This window comes from Dama dama, chromosome 31, assembly GCF_033118175.1.
Source record: "Dama dama isolate Ldn47 chromosome 31, ASM3311817v1, whole genome shotgun sequence".
Taxonomy (NCBI): Eukaryota; Metazoa; Chordata; class Mammalia; order Artiodactyla; family Cervidae; genus Dama; species Dama dama.
Genome location: NC_083711.1, coordinates 34,922,928 through 34,939,833, shown reverse-complemented (window position 1 = coordinate 34,939,833; position 16,906 = coordinate 34,922,928).

Here is a 16,906-nt window from a genome sequence, read left to right as displayed (position 1 = left end):
TAAAGAAGGCTGAGCACTGAAGAATTAATGCTTTCAAATTGTGGTATTGGAGAAGACTCTTGAGAGTCCCTTGGACAGCAAAGATATCCAACCAGTCAATCCTAAAAGAAATCAAACCTGAATATTCATTGGAAGAACTGATCCTGAATTTCCAATACTTTGGCCACTTGATGTGAAGAGCCAACTCAATGCAAAAGACCCTGATTTGGGGAAAGACTGAGGGCAGGAGAAGAAGGGGGTGACAGAGGATGAGGTGATTCGATAGCATCACTGACTACAGGGACATGAGCTTGAGCAAACTCCGGGAGATAATGAAGGGCAGGGAAACCTGGCATGCTGTCATTCCTGCAGTTGCAAAAAGTCAGACACAAATTAGCAACCGAGCAACAACAAATTCACTGTCATAGGTCTTTTGCTACTTTGCTGCCAACTCACAGCATGAGTCCATCAGCATCTCCTACTCTGACCCTCTGTTTCATTTCCCAAAGGAGAGGGTTGGATAGGACTAGGCTGCTCGATAGTTTCACTCAATACAACCAAGATTTAATCTTTTCTTAGTAGTTTCTTTAAGAAAAAAACATATGTCCTTACATCCCGAGATTACATACTTATTGATTTTGCCTTTTTTAAAATTTTTAACTGTGAGGTCACTCTTAAAAATTAGTTTCATCACTATGTAAAATCTTATGCCATTTTCTCAAGATGACCTGTTTGGGCTTGGTTAGCTGATGTTTCTGTTCCACTGTTTGTGTGTTTTTGGCCACACCTCAGCTTATGGGAAGGAAATGGCAACCCATTCCAGTATTCTTGCCTGGAGAATCTCATGGAGGAGCCTGGTAGGCTACAGTCCATGGGGTCGCAAAGAGTTGGACACGACTGAGCGACTTCACTTTCAGCTTATGGGATCTTAGTTCTCCAAGCAGGGATTAAGCCCAGGCCTTCCACAGTGAAAGCATAGAGTCCTAACCATGGAACAACCAAGGAATTCCCTATATCGTATATTATTTTTTTAATCATGTCATGGAGCATTAATATGACTCTTATCTGTTACTCTATTGAATCAGGTGTTCAGCAATAATATGAAAAACCAGATTTGGGAGCACTGGATATAATTCCTCAGTTAGCAATTGTATAGGACCCATGCATGTTAGTGTACATTTCAATTTTAATTCTTAAATGTTGTTGTATTTTGTATTCTTTGAACTGTATCTTTCCCACATTTAGAATGACCAATTGATCAATACTGTTCTATGTTGTCTGTAGAGCAAAATATCTCTTCCTCTGTTTCTCACTTAGGGAGTTCAGAAGCTCCAAAACCACTTGGCAGGGAGCAAATGCCTGATATGTAATCTTTCCCAGTCCTTTTCCATATCCCCCGGTGTCTTTTAAGCCACAATAAGTATTAATGTAGATGTTCCAGATGCTTACAGTGGACAAAGGTTAGTGATGCAGCAAAGCGCAAGGCACTGTAAACTGATTCCTCACTAGGTCAACAGCTGTTGACCAGTTGGTCAGTTTGCTGTTAGCGCAGGACTCTCATAGGGAGGGATACGCCACAAGAAAGGTGAGTTTGAGAAACAAGGAAGAAAAAAAAAAGAAATCTTACCTGTCTGTAGTTAGCATGGACTTTATACAAACAGAGCCATTCATTTTTAAAAATATATATGAATTTAAAATATATATGTATTTTCCTGTATTTATTGATTTAAACATGAAAAAAGCCCTTCCATAGTTCCTAGACACTCATTGTATAATGTATAATTGTATAGTCCAGAAATATATAATTATATAGTCCAGAGATAGTCTACTCCCATCCCTTCCCTATACTCGCAGGCAATCAGGATTGGTCTAATATGTCTCATGCATGTGGCTTTTCACACTTCCAACATGGCAGTACAAGAATGTAATACCTGATTCCTTCTATCCAGTAGGTCTGAATCACAGAATAGAATTCAGTCTAGGACCAAGCTGAGAGCTTCAAAAAGTAGTCTGTGTTGTTCCAGAAAAAGAAATGGCTTTAAAATATTATTCTGGCATGATAATAGTGATCTGTATTTAACATCTTTCATCATAGTTCTGTGATTTTCTGTAAAGTATTTTTTAAAAATAATAATAATAAAGACCAGGGAAACTGACAGATGCTGAAGTGGAATTAAAGAATGCTCTTCACTGTGATTCAGTTTCCAAATCTGTAAAACATTTACTGTATTGCTTGAATGCTAAAATTCTTCCAAGATGTAGATATTTAGAAATCTCTGTGCTTAGGATAGGGCTTCTCGGGTAGCGCTAGTGGGAAAGAACCTGCCTGCCAATGCAGGAGACTTAAGTGATGTGGGTTCCATCCCTGGGTCAGGAAGATCCCCTGGAGGAGGGAACGGCAACCCACTCCAGTATTCTAGCCTGGAGAATTCCATGGACAAAGAAGCCTGGTGGGCTACAGTCCTCGGGGTCACAAAGAGCGGGACATGACTGAAGCATCTTGGTACAACATGGCACACAGTTAGGCTATGTTAATCAGAATTTATTTGAATCATCATTGTAAAACGTATACAGAATATTTTCCTAGTCAGATAGCCAATGTTAAATTATTTTTATTATAAATTAGTGCTCAAGATGAACAGACTATTGAAGAACATTCTTCAAAGATTATGCCAAGGGTGCCAGTTACGATAGGAAGCTATATAGTAGTTTATACAAAAGTTATCCTCATCCCCAGATGTCTCATCTACAAACTCAGCTTTAAATCCCAGTTCTTGCCATACATTGACATGAATCAGCCATGGATTTACATGTGTTCCCCATCCCGATCCCCCCTCCCACATCCCTCTCCATCCCGTCCCTCTGGGTCTTCCCAGTGCACCAGCCCTGAGCACTTGTCTCATGCATCCAGCCTGGGCTGGTGATCTGTTTCACCCTTGATAGTATACTTGTTTCAATGCTGTTCTCTCAAAACATCCCACCCTCGTCTTCTCCCACAGAGTCCCAAAGTCTGTTCTGTACATCTGTACAATATTGTAAAGTAACTAGCCTCCAACTAATAAAAATAAATGGAAAAAAAAAAAATAAATCCCAGTTCTGAGCCTCAGGGCTGAGTATTGAGAAGATTAAAAGAGAATTCAGAAATAAAATGCTAAACACAGTAATCAACCCAAGTTATGAAAGGAAAAAAAAGTTTTATCTCATCACTTTTTCCATTTCTGTGCTTTTTCACATTTTTTCCTAGTTTTCACCATGAGTGCCTTCTCAGTGGTCACCTACAATGGCCACTGTGGAAGAAATGTTTCTTTACTTTTTTTCCTCATCAGTATTCACTTTAAATGTGACAGAAAGGAAGATTTCTCTCTCTCTTTTTTTGGCTGCAACATGCAGCTTGTGGGATTTTACTTCCTTGACCAGTGATTGAAATATCTTCCTCAGTCTGGCCACTGTGCCCATATTTTTCAGCCCATTCATGTTTTCAAGATCTAGATTTTATTTAATGCTACTGTTAAATAAAAGACATAGAAATCCTTTGAAATGGCAGTAAGAGTAAGAGAGAGAGTATAAGAATTGACCCACAGGTTGAGATTTTTATGAATTGTTACTTCATCATTTTTTTAAGAATATTTCTTAAAACAAAATCACACTATGATGTGTATCATATTATTATCCTAGAAACTTCATTTAACCCTTCATGCCAATTTATTTTCCTATATATCACATACTTTAAAGCATATTTGATAAAGAATTAATACTCTAATTTAATTATGTTCTATAATTGTATTACTAAATATATTTTGCTATAATTTAATAATATTAAGCTCTCTATAATTTTATTTCCTTCTTTTGGTTATTATAAAAAATGCTGTGAAAAATATTCTTACAAATAGTTTCTAATTACTTTTAAAAGGATATCGCCAGGGAAGAAAAAATTTCAAGTTGAAGACTATGGACATTATGAAATCTTTTATAATATTGCCAAATTCCTGTAAAAAACATGTATAATCATATAAAGTCACCAAAGTTTAGGAAAAGTAGTTTTAGCACTCCATTTCACAATTTATGTTCATATTTCTTAAAGTGGAACATAAATTTTAAACAGGTATATAAGAATTTTGCATTTATAAAAAGTTATTTGTTAACTTTTTGGCCTTATTGCCATTGGAGAATTATCCCTGCTTTACTGATATATAAGACTATTTTAATAGAGATCATATATTTCAAATATTTCTTTCTAATTTGCCATTGATGTATTAAATTAATTTTGATGCTTAATATTAAGCCATATGAAAAATATACTTAGGCAAAAACTTTTCAAGTCTTTATATACCTTTCCTCTGAATCTTTGCCTTTTATTGAAACTTTAACCTGAAACCTGTAATCCACAGCTAAACAAAGACATCAAATCACTAACAGCAAACTAATCATAGTTTGTCTTGGCCAACACACATCTATTGAACCTATCTGCAGTGCTGGAGGGGGGATCGGGATGGGGAATACATGTAACTCCATGGCTGATTCATGTCAATGTATGACAAAACCCACTGCAATGTTGTGAAGTAATTAGCCTCCAACTAATAAAAAAAAATGAAAAAATAAAATAAAATAAAATTCAAAGATCAGATGCAAATTTAAATTCTTTCCAACTTGAAATTTCTTGCTTTAGAAATTTATAACCAAAAATATTTTGTTAATGTAATAATAAGTCCAGCTTTTGGCAATACATAGATAGCTTTCTCTCAAAGTCCTTAATGACATCTTGTCCTAAAGTGATTCCTACTACTATTTTTACAAAACTTTATCATTTTAGAAAAGATTTAGTTTCTCCATAAAATTGAAAGGAAGAGATTTCTAGTATACCCCAGGCCAGCATTCATAGGTCTCCATTATCAACATGGAGATAATGCTGGTATAAGCGTACCTACCAGAATGGTACATTTGTTACAATTGATGAACCTAAACTGACACGTTATGAACATACCAAGTCCATTTATGTTAGAGTTTACTTTTGATATAGTACAACCGGTCTATTGTTCCATGTCCAATTCTAACTGTTGCTTCTTGACTTGCATACAGGTTTCTCAAGAGGCAGGTCAGGTGGTCTGATATTACCATCTCTTTCAGAATTTTTCACAGTTTATTGTGATCCACACAGTTAAAGGCTTTGACATAGTCAATAAAGCAGAAATAGATGTTTTTTGGAACTCTCTTGCTTTTTCGATGATCCATCAGATGTTGGCAGTTTGATCTCTGGTTCCTCTGCCTTTTCTAAAACCAGCTTGAACATCTGGAAGTTCTCAGTTCACATATTGTTGAAGCCTGGCTTGGAGAATTTTGAGCATTACTTTGCTAGTGTGTGAGATGAGTGCAATTGTGTGGTAGTTTGAGCATTCTTTGGCATTTCTGTTCTTTGCGATTGGAATGAAAACTAACCTTTTCCAGTCCTATGGCCACTCCCGAGTTTTCCAAATTTTCTGGCATATTGAGTGCAGCACTTTCACAGCATCATCTTTTAGGATTTGAAATAGTTCAACTGGAATTCCATCACCTCCACTAGCTTTATTCATAGTGATGCTTTCTAAGGCCCACTTGACTTCACATGCCAGGGTGTCTGGCTGTAGGTGAGTGATCACACCATTGTGATTATCTGGGTTGTGAGGATCTTTTTTGTGCAGTTCTTCTGTGTATTCTTGCCACCTCTTCTTAATATCTCTGCTTCTGTTAGGTCCGTACCATTTCTGTCCTTTATTGAGCCCATCTTAGCATGAAATATTCCCTTGGTATATCGAATTTTCTTAAAGAGATCTCTAGTCTTTCCCATTCTATTGCTTTCCTCTATTTCTTTGCATTGATCACTGAGGAAGGCTTTCTTATCTCTCCTTGCTATTCTTTGGAACTCTGTATTCAAATGGGTATATCTTTCCTTTTCTCCTTGGCTTTTCGCTTCTCTTCTTTTCACAGCTATTTGTAAGGCCTCCTCAGACAGCCATTTTACTTTTTTGCATTTCTTTATCTTGGGGATGGCCTTGCTTCCTGTCTCCTGTACAATGTCATAAACCTCTGTCCATAGTTCATCAGGCACTCTGTCTAGCAGATCTAGTCCCTAAAATCTATTTCTCACTTCCACTGTATAAGGGACTTGATTTAGATCATACCTAATGATTTTCCCTACTTTCTTCAATTTTGTCTGAATTTGGCAATAAGGAGTTCATGCTATGAGCTACAGTCAGCTCCTGATCTTGTTTTTGCTGACTGTATAGAGCGTCTCCATCTTTGGCTGCAAAGAATATAATCAATCTGATTTTGGCATTGACCATCTGGTGATGTCCATGTGTAGAGTCTTCTCTTGTGTTGTTGAAAGAGGGTGTTTGCTATGACCAGTGTATTCTTTTGGCAAAACTCTATTAGCCTTTGCCCTGCTCCATTCCATACTCCAAGGCCAAATTTGCCTGTTCCTCCAGGTGTTTCTTCACTTCCTACTTTTGCATTCCAGTCCCCTATAATAAAAAGGACATCTTTTGGGGCTGTTAGTTCTAAAAGGTCTTGTAGGCCTTCATAGAACTGTTCAACTTCAGCTTCTTCAGTATTACTGGTTGGGACATACACTTGGATTACCGTGATGTTGAATGGTTTGCCTTGGAAATGAACAGAGATCATTCTGTCATTTTTGAGAATGCATCCAATCCAACTTGGCTGCTTCCAAGTTTTGACAATTACAAATAAGGCAGATATAAATATTCAAGTACATGTTTTTCCTTGGTTATTTCCTTTGGGTAAACACCAAGAAGCATGGTTGCTTGTCTGTAAGGTAAGAACATCTTTAGCTTTGTAAGAAACTGCCAAACTGTATTCCAAAATGACTGCTCAATTTTGCATTCCCATCAGCAATGTCTAAGAGCTCCTTTTGTCCACATCTTAGCCAGCACTTGGTATTGTCAGTGTTCCAGACTGTGACCATTCTAGTAGATGCATTTCATTGTTATTTTAAATTGCATTTCCCTGATTTTGCATGATGTGGAACATCTTTTCATATGCTTTTTTTGACATCTGAATATTTTCTTTAGTGAGGTATCTGTTATAAGATTATATTTTTCTCCTTTCTTAGCATATCATTTAACTTCTTTGATGTTTTTCCTTTCTTTATGGTGATCTTAAGTTTCTGACATATTTTCCTTCTAACTAGAGAATTTCATTTAACATTTCTTTCAAGGCAGATCTACTGGCAGTACATTCCTCCAGTTCTTCTGCATCTGAGTCTGTATTTATTTCAATTTTAAGGGTAATATCACAGAAAACAGAGAATTCTATGTTGATAGCTCTGTTCTCACAATAAGTATCTCACACCTCTCTCTTCTTGCATGATTTCTGAGGAATCAGGTGTAATTCTTATCTTTGTTTCTCTGTAAGTAAAGGGGTTTTTTTGTTGTTGTTGTTATTTTTTTTCCCCATTCTGGTTTATTTTGAGATTTTTTCTCCTTTGATTTCTACAGCTTAAAAGTAACTTTCCTAGGTGTAGGTTTTTCTGTTATTTTTTATGTTTATCCTGCTTAACATTCTCTGAGTTTCTTGAATCTGTGAATTGGCATCTGACATTTATTTGGTGACATTCTTAGTCACTATTGTTTTGAATATTTATTTTGCCTTTTTGTCTTTCTTCTCTTTCTGGTATTTCCATTATATGTATTGTAGCCTTTGCAATTATACCATAATTTTTGAATATATATATATTTAATTTTTGTTCTCTTTGCTTTTCAGTTTGGGAGGTTTGTATGGTGATACCTTCAAGCTCAGAGATTCCTTCCTCAGCCATGTCCAGTCCACTAATAAGCTAGTCAAAGTAATTTAATATTTCATTACTATTATAGAGTGTTTTTGATCTTAAGCATTTCTTTTGATTTTTTCTTAGAATTTCTAACTCCTGCTTACTTTGTCCATCTCTTCCTGCAGGTTATTTTATCCATTAGAGCCTTTAGGATATTAACAGCTATTTTAAACACCCAGTCCAATATCCCTGCCATGTCTGGTTCTGGTGCTTTCCCTGTCTCTTCAAATTGTCTCTGAATTCTAAAATTATATTTAAATTCTAAAAAAAAAAAAAAGAAAAAAGTGAATGCTGTCCTATGACTTGGTCCCCCTGGAGTTCTTAGCTCTCAGATATGCCTGCACTGAGCCTCCAGCAATATGTCAATTACATTTCAGATTTTCCTAGCTGGGCACTAGTTCCCCTGGTGACTTCCCCTTGTAAGTCCCTGCTATGACTTCCTATGTTCACATGTCTATCTCTCCAATATTGAGGAAAACAATTTGTCCTGTACCCTTCTCTTTTGGATCCAAAATGAGTTGTTTACTTTTCAGTCTGTTCAGTTTTTCATTTGTTCAAATGAAATTGCCACTTCCAAGCTACTTACATGTGGAACGGGAAGGTTCTACTGTATCTCTGTTAGCACAGGATCAGTTAAATTCTTCATTTGTCAGGAGATACTTCATCTAGAGTGCAGAGTCACCCCAAAGCTCTTGGGCTTTCTGGTCAATATAATAGTCTGCAAAAATTGACTGAAACCTTTTTATTATGGAATGTGGTATCATGTGTTTACAAACAATTTTTTAAATAGTTTCATTATTTACACAAGAGGAAATATATAGTCTTTAAATATATATATATGTTTAATAATATATTAGAATATAGGCATCTGGCTATACAATTAGATAATCTGTCTTTAAAGCCAAGATTATTCAAATAATCACTTTGAATTTTTCTTCCTTTTGTTCTTCCTTCCTTTCTGTAATTCATGTTTCCATAGTACTTATGCATTATTTATCTTTAACTTTGTTTTCAGAATGCCTATTACAAGTCAACATATTGGGAGGAAAAGCTGAAAATGAACATATTCCTGGGCTTAGGAAAGGATGAATACTTCTTATCTATATAGATGAACTGTATTTAAGGCATGATCTTCCCAATTCTACTACTGGCTCTTGGAAAAACTCTGGAAGAACTAAGCTTTTCTGTAGGAACACTCTCACACTTTTATTTTATTTTATTTTATTTTGTCTTATTGATAATGCTTTATGACTTTTTAAAAACAAAACAGCATTCATGTACCCAATGAGTTTAGGTGAGACAGCTACATATATTCATTTATCCATGAAAATATCCAGTCTACACATCACTGCTCTTACCAATGTGCTCAATCACTCAGTCGTGTTCGACTCTTCATGGCTCCATGGACTGTAGTCCGCCAGGCACCTCTGTCCAAAGAATTTTTCAGACAAGAATACTGGAGTCAGTGGCCACTTCCTACTCTAGTTGGTCTTCCCAACACAGGGACTGAACCCAAGTCTCTTGCGTCTCCTGCACTGGCAGGCAGGTTCTACCACTAGCGCCACCTGGAAAACCCGAACTTACCAATATGACCCCATATATGGGACATATTCTAACGTTCCTCTGTTCATATCTGTTTATTTTGTGTTCATCTCCCTTTGAGCAAACACTGCAATAAATTAATCAACTACTAAGTTGAAAAAGATGATACTAGATTAGTTGCTATCCTTTAGTGGCAGCATTTTACCCCTGTAGCAGGATATTTGCCTGTTTATTTTCCTGGATTTGCAATGCCTTCATCCAGAGGAACCAATCTTCTGATAGAAAGTTAAAGCAAAACCAGTCATTTGGTTGAACTGAGGGAATTGGTATCTGTCGACTCACAGCATGTGAGTAGCTGCCACAATCTTGCTTCCTGCTCTGAAGCTTCCTTTTGAAGAAGAGCAGCATTAATATTCTCCAGGAAAAATAATTATCGTGCTCCACCAATACAACATACAAATGTGCCATTTTTACTGTTCTGCGTCAGTAACAATACCTTGAACACCTGTAAGACAGCTCACCTTCTCACACTAAGGAATGAATCAGATTTGCTGTATAGAGGTGATTATCCCTTTCTATTTTTTCCTCCACTATCATTTAAGTCTAAGGCCAGCATATATCCTCCCTGTCATTTTTCTGTAGGAAATCCTCAGTGATAAGGTGACAGAGTTTGACAATCCATTTACCTCCCTGGTTACTATCACTCATTTTACTGAATGCTCTGTCTTTATTGTAGAGATATGTAGGTAATTGCCTCTTTCTTGAAGATTTTGCAAGATAATCTTGAGATACTGAACAAAAAATCACAAATGAGACTCCTAGTTCTAACCACTTACTTTCTCAATGTAACTTCAGAATTATTCTCATACTACAACACTTTAAAATTTTTAATATTATAGATAAATAGATGAGATCTTCACAAAAACATGAAGAGTATACAAAAAATTTTGCATTTCTCAATTTTTAAAAATCAAATTAATCAGTAATTTAGAAAAGAACAGAAAATATTCACCTCATCCTTATCATCATCATTCCCTGATAAGTTTACTCATGTGTTAAAGCATGTAATTTCCAAAGCTATATTAGCTTTTCTCATTGTAAAGTTCTTAGCCACAGAGATTTGAAATGTGGTTATTTTAAATAGCACATTGTTTCAAATATATTTATATGTTTATTATCTAAATACATTACTTAACAATAAAGTATTTGAAACTAAAACTTAGAATATCTGTATTTCTCTATCTAGACCTTTATTACATTTTGCACATTATATGTTTATTTGCACATATATAGCAACCATAACATCTATATTAGCTCATGGAATCTCAGACTCATCTACATTTTAAACACAAACTAATATTTTTATCCATTGTGATCAAAATAATCAAACCAACCTACTTTTGTCTGAATTAGCTGGTGATTTAGAATAACTGAATGTTAAAATAATCAAATCAGTTGTGTAAGAACTAAATCCCACTGTTAATGTAACTTGTAAATAAACAGGAAAAAATTCTCACTTGTCAAGAAAAGCTAAGTTCATAAGGTTTGTTTTGGGTATTAGAGCTCAAAAAGATTTCTTCATTATGAGAAGAAAGAAACATATTTCTACTACAAAGATGATTTAAAATGCTTATATGATATTTGTGTTTTCTTTGGTATGTGTGTTCTATGTTTTAAAATTTTAATTTCCATGAAGAGAATACTTTGCAAAATTGCAGTTAGCTCTCATAACTCAGTCCTCTTTGAGAACTGTCTATCCTCTGATAAAATTGGTCCTAGTCTCCATATTAAAACAAAACAAAACAAACAAAACACTTTTTACGGACTCACATCTAATCACCCACCCAGAACTGTTATGGCAGAAACCTGAATCAAGATAATGCAATCAGATTGTCTCTGCAAGTAAATTAGAATTAGAATCCTGCTACTTGATGCTGAATCTCATGAGTGAGAGATCAGAAAGTAAAAATATCTGGTGACATTAACAAGACTAGTGATGCTAAAAGGAGAGTCAAAAGTTAAGTATAAGTGAAGCCAAAAACATACGTGAGACGACATAGAGGAAAAGAGAAAATAATCACGGACTGAAACTTGCTGATTCCTATTTCTTGGATGTACTTGCATGCAGAAAATGATTTCCATTTTATAGATAGCAACTGCTAATTTTATGTTAACTAATGTGAAAAAATGTAAGTTTATTATTGCTTTATAATAATCTAATATCTTAAGTTCCATTTATGATATTCATGATATATTTAGTCACTTCTTGCTTAAATTGCTATATTTGTTGAGTTATCACTGTATTCAATTCAGGATTTTCCTTCTTACATACCTCCTAGATTTCTACCTGATGGTGATTAACGTTAAGGCATACTGACATGTTGCTTTGGTATTGAAAATGAAGCCTACGACAGACACTCTCAGTCATTCCAGTTCTCCAAAGTTTTCCAATTGTGGAATTTCCATCTAAGCCAGGCAGTTCACTTTCCTTACATACCTCTGCATTTTCCACAGCTCAGTAATTCTTGGGTTAAACTGAGTGTTCAACTTTTGAATTGTTGGTCATCAGAACACTGCTTTTGGACTTGTCTCACAGCCTGGCCTTTGCAAACTCAAAGCACTTTGACTTTCAAGGCTATTGACTCTGTGATGATCTTCAAGAGGCTATTTGATAACTTGGTTCTTAACAGTAGCTGTCTCCTCTTGAAATCAGCACTTACAGAATTCCATGGCTGCTCCAGAATCGCTGAAGTAATAGTGGCAGTGTTGTGAAAGGACTAGAGGGACAGGAAGTAAATAATGTCTTAAAAAATTATCTCAAAACATATTTTTCACTGGATATGTATTGTTATAAGTTTGTCCAAATCCATTATTTGAACTATGACCCTGGGTGAGTCATAGTGAACTATGGACTATGGATTATGATATGGCAATGTAGATCCATCAGTTGTAACAAATGTGCCTCTCTGGTGGAGGATGTTGATAATGGGAGAAACTATGCAACTGGGAGAGCTTTAGGTGAGTTCTCTGCACTTTTGCATTAAATCTTGCTGTGAACCAAAAACTACTCTAAAATAAAGTCTATTAAAATTATGCTTTAATATTATCACTAAAATTAAGTACACTTATCATAAAGCTCAGAATCTGGTATACAGTAGCAGTTCTTTAAATGTTTGCTGACAGTCTAGAGGCATAAACAAATTGGTGGATAGATTCAAGAATAAAATAAGATCAGACAAAGACATGCATAAATTCAAGAAAGAAGCAATAATTTTAGTAGTAAGCAAGTAAAGGATAAGTATTTTCCTGTAAAGAGTAATGGGGAGATCACAATAAAAAAAAAAAAAAATGGGATGAAGTACAAGTAAAATGACTCAGACTAGCATCTTTCCTGGTATAAATGTTCAAGTCTATTTCCAAAAGTCAGACAATAGTAGGTGCTGTAAATCTATGCATGTGTATTCATTTCAAATTATTTGATATCAGTACATCTAATTCCTAGGTTGCATATAGTAAGAGATTTTCACTTTATTTTTAATGCAAATAGAGTAGAACATTCTGCCCCCACATACACGTGGATAGAGTAGATAGATACAAATGGATAGAGTAAGTGCTCTCAATATTTCTTTAGACATAATTTCATTTAAAAATAACCCATTTGGAGTAAAGAGCTTCCCAAGTTCCTTCCAATTTTAACAGTTCATTACTAACAATATGAGCTCTGGGTAAATAGCAGATAATTGTAAAACTGATGCAAATTTTATCCCCTTGAATTTTAATTTTCTTAAATGTTTAAATTTTTGAATACATTCAGTATTACATAATTAAGTACTATCAGGGGACATAAAATATGTGAGAATGATTATGGAGAGAAACAGTGTTGGCGTTATAGATGCAACAGAGAACTAAGTTTTATATTATTGTTTCCTTTTGACACTCCTTGGTGAATGTAAAATGTCTTCTACTATAGAAAGCACAAAAATAAATTCAAAATAGATCAAAGACCTAAAAGTAAGGTCGGATACTATAAAATTCTCGGAGGAAAACATAGAACACTCTTTGACATAAATTAAAAGAAGACCTTTTTCTATCCACCTCCCAGAGTTATCACATTAAAAACATAAATTAAAAATGGGGACCTAATTAAACAAATCTTTTGTACAGCAAAGGTAACCATAGGCAAAACGAAAAGAAAACCTGCAGAATGGGAGAAAACATTTGCAAACAGAGCAACTGACAATGGGTAAGCTTCAAAATGTACAAAGAGCTCGCCTAGCTCAATAGAAAAAAAACAAAAACAAAAAAAAAAAACCAAAAAAACAAATTGCTCAATCAAAAAATGGGCAGAAGATCTAAATAGACATTTCTTCAAAGATGTACAGATGGCCAAAAAGCACATGGAAAGATGCTCAACATCACTAGTTATTAGAGAATGAAATTGAAAACCACATTGAGGTATATCATCTTACACCAGTCAGAATGGTCATCATCAAAAAGTCTACAAGTAATAAAGGTTGGAGAATATGTGGAGAAAAGGACACCCTCTTTCACTATTGATTAGAATGTAAATTACTGTAGCCACTATGGACAGCAGTATGGAGTCTCTTTTGAAAAATAAAAATGGAGTTACCTTATGATCCAGCAACCCTACTCCTGGGCATATATCCAGAGAAAACCCAAATTTAAAAAGATACATGCACCCCAATATTCACTGCAGGACTATTTGCAATTGCCAGGACATGGAAGTCCATCAACAGAGGGATGATTAAAAAAAATGTGCTCATATACACAATAGAACATTACTCAGCCATTAAAAAAAAAAAAAAGAATAAAATAATGTCATTTGCAGCAACATGGATGGACCTAGAGATCGTCACCCTGAGTGAAGTCAGACAGAGAAATATCACATAATGTCACTCATATGTGGAATCTAAAAAAGGGGGATACAAGTGGACTTATCTACAAAGCAGAAATAAAATTATAGATATAGAAGACGAATGCATAATTATCAGAAGGTAAGGGAAGAGGATAAATTCGGAGATTGGGTAAGGCGTATACATAGCTTAGCTCAGTTCAGTTGCTCAGTCGTGTCCGACTCTTTGTGACCCCATGGACTGTAGCATGCCAGGTCTCCCTGTCCATCACCAACTTCCGGAGTTTACCCAAACTCATGCCCATTGAGTCGGTGATGCCATCAAGCATCACATCCTCTGTCGTCCCCTTCTCCTCCTGCCTTCAATCTTTCCCAGCATCAGGGTCTTTTCAAATGAGTCAGCTCTTCGCATCAGGTGGCCAAAGTACTGGAGTTTCAGCTTCAACATCAATCCTTCCAATGAACACCCAGGACTGATGCCCTTTAGGATGGACTGGTTGGATCTCTTTGCGGTCCAAGGGACTCTCAAGAGTCTTCTCCAACACCACAGTTCAAAAGCATCAATCCTTCAGCTCTCAGCTTTCTTTACAGTCCAAATCTCACATCCATACATAACTACTGGAAAAACCACAGCCTTGACTAGACGGACATTTGTTGGCAAAGTAATGTCTCTGCTTTTTAATATGCTGTCTAGGTTGGTTATAACTTTCCTTCCAAGGAGTAAGCATCTTTTAATTTATGGCCACAGTCACCATCTGTACTGATTTTGAAGCTCCCAAAAATAAAGTCAGCCACTGTTTCCCCATCTATTTGCCATGAAGTGATGGGACCAGATGCCATAATCTTAGTTTTCTGAATGTTGAGCTTTAAGCCAACTTTTTCACTCTCCTCTTTCAGTCTCATCAATAGACTCTTTAGTTCTTCTTCACTTTCTGCCATAAAGGTGGTGTCATCTGCATATCTGAGGTTATTGATATTTCTCCCAGCAATCTTGATTCCAGCTTGTGCTTCATCCAGCCCAGCGTTTCTCATGATGTACTCTGCATATAAGTTAAATAAGCAGGGTGACAATAAACAGCCTTGACGTACTCCTTTTCCTATTTGGAACCAATCTGCTGTTCCATGTCCAGTGGTAAGTCTTGCTTCCTGACCTGTATACAGATTTCTCAAGAGGCAGGTCAGGTGGTCTAGTATGCCCATCCCTTGAACAATTTTCCACAGTTTATTGTGATCCACAAGGTCAAAGGCTTTGGCACAGTCATTAAAGCAGAAATAGATTTTTTTTCTGGAACTCTCTTGCTTTTCTGATGATTCAGTGGATGTTGGCAATTTGATCTCTGGTTCCTCTGCCTTTTCTAAATACAGCTTAAACATCTAGAAGTTCACGGTTCTCATGTTGCTGAAGCCTGGCTTGGAGAATTTTGAGCATTACTTTGCTAGTGTGTGAGATAAGTGCAATTGTGTGGTAGTTTGAGCATTCTTTGGCATTGCCTTTCTTTGGGATTGGAATGAAACCTGACCTTTTCCAGTCCCATGACCACTGCTGAGTTTTCCAAATTTGTTGGCATATTGAGTGCAGAACTTTCACAGCATCATCTGTTAGGATTTGAAATAGCTCAACTGGGATTCCATCACCTCCACTAGCCTTGTTCATAGTGATGCTTCCTAAGGCCCACTTGACTTCACATTCCAGGATATCTGGCTCTAGTTGAGTGATCACACCATCGTGACTATCTGGGTTGTGAAGATCTTTTTTGTGCAGTTCTTCTGTGTATTCTTGCCACTTCCTCTTAATATCTTCTGCTTTTGTTAGGTCCATACCATTTCTGTCCTTTATTGAGTCCATCTTTGCATGAAATATTCCCTTGGTATCTCTAACTTTCCTAAAGAGATCTCTAATCTTCCCCATTCTACTATATATAAAATAGATGATAACTAATAAGGACAGCATAGCTAACTCTACTCAAAACTCTGTAATGGTCTATATGGTGAAAGAATCTAAAAAAGAGTTGATATATGTATATGCATAACTGAATCACTTTGCTCTACACCTGAAATTAACATGCAAATTAATTCTATTTCAATAAAATATTAAAATATATAAACAAAAATATTTCTCCCTCCTCCCCTCAAAAGACAAATGGGCCATGACCTACTTTGCATAAGTTTACTATTCAGTAAGCCCCTTTTATATCACATAACTTTTTCTCTGCCATCCCAGCAGGATGATTCATTACCAACAGAGAAATTACATCACACTCACAATAGTGTCATGATCACTGCACACTAAAAGAGAGGAGGATGAACATGCTGTGAATCCAGGGTTAGGTATCTGGGTACCATCACCACTGGAAGCAGCTATGAGACTGTTATGATCAGCAAGCACTGAACACTACAAAGTCTGTAGTTTTTAGATGTGTACATAGTACTGCCTTCAAGGCTTTTTTTTTTTAAATTATTTGTCAAACCTGGACATGTGTTATGAGCTGATAAACTATTAGATGAGAAATACTACATCTGCAATATCTAATAGAAGACCATATGCTTCAGGGTCTTTTCTGATTTCCAGTCACAAAATAAATGTTTTCTTTGATTTTTCTTTTAAACATTGAAGTGAAAGCATATTGAGATTCAATAATCACAAAAATAGGCCAATACAGTTTCAAAAGTTAGCTATTCATTTGTCCATT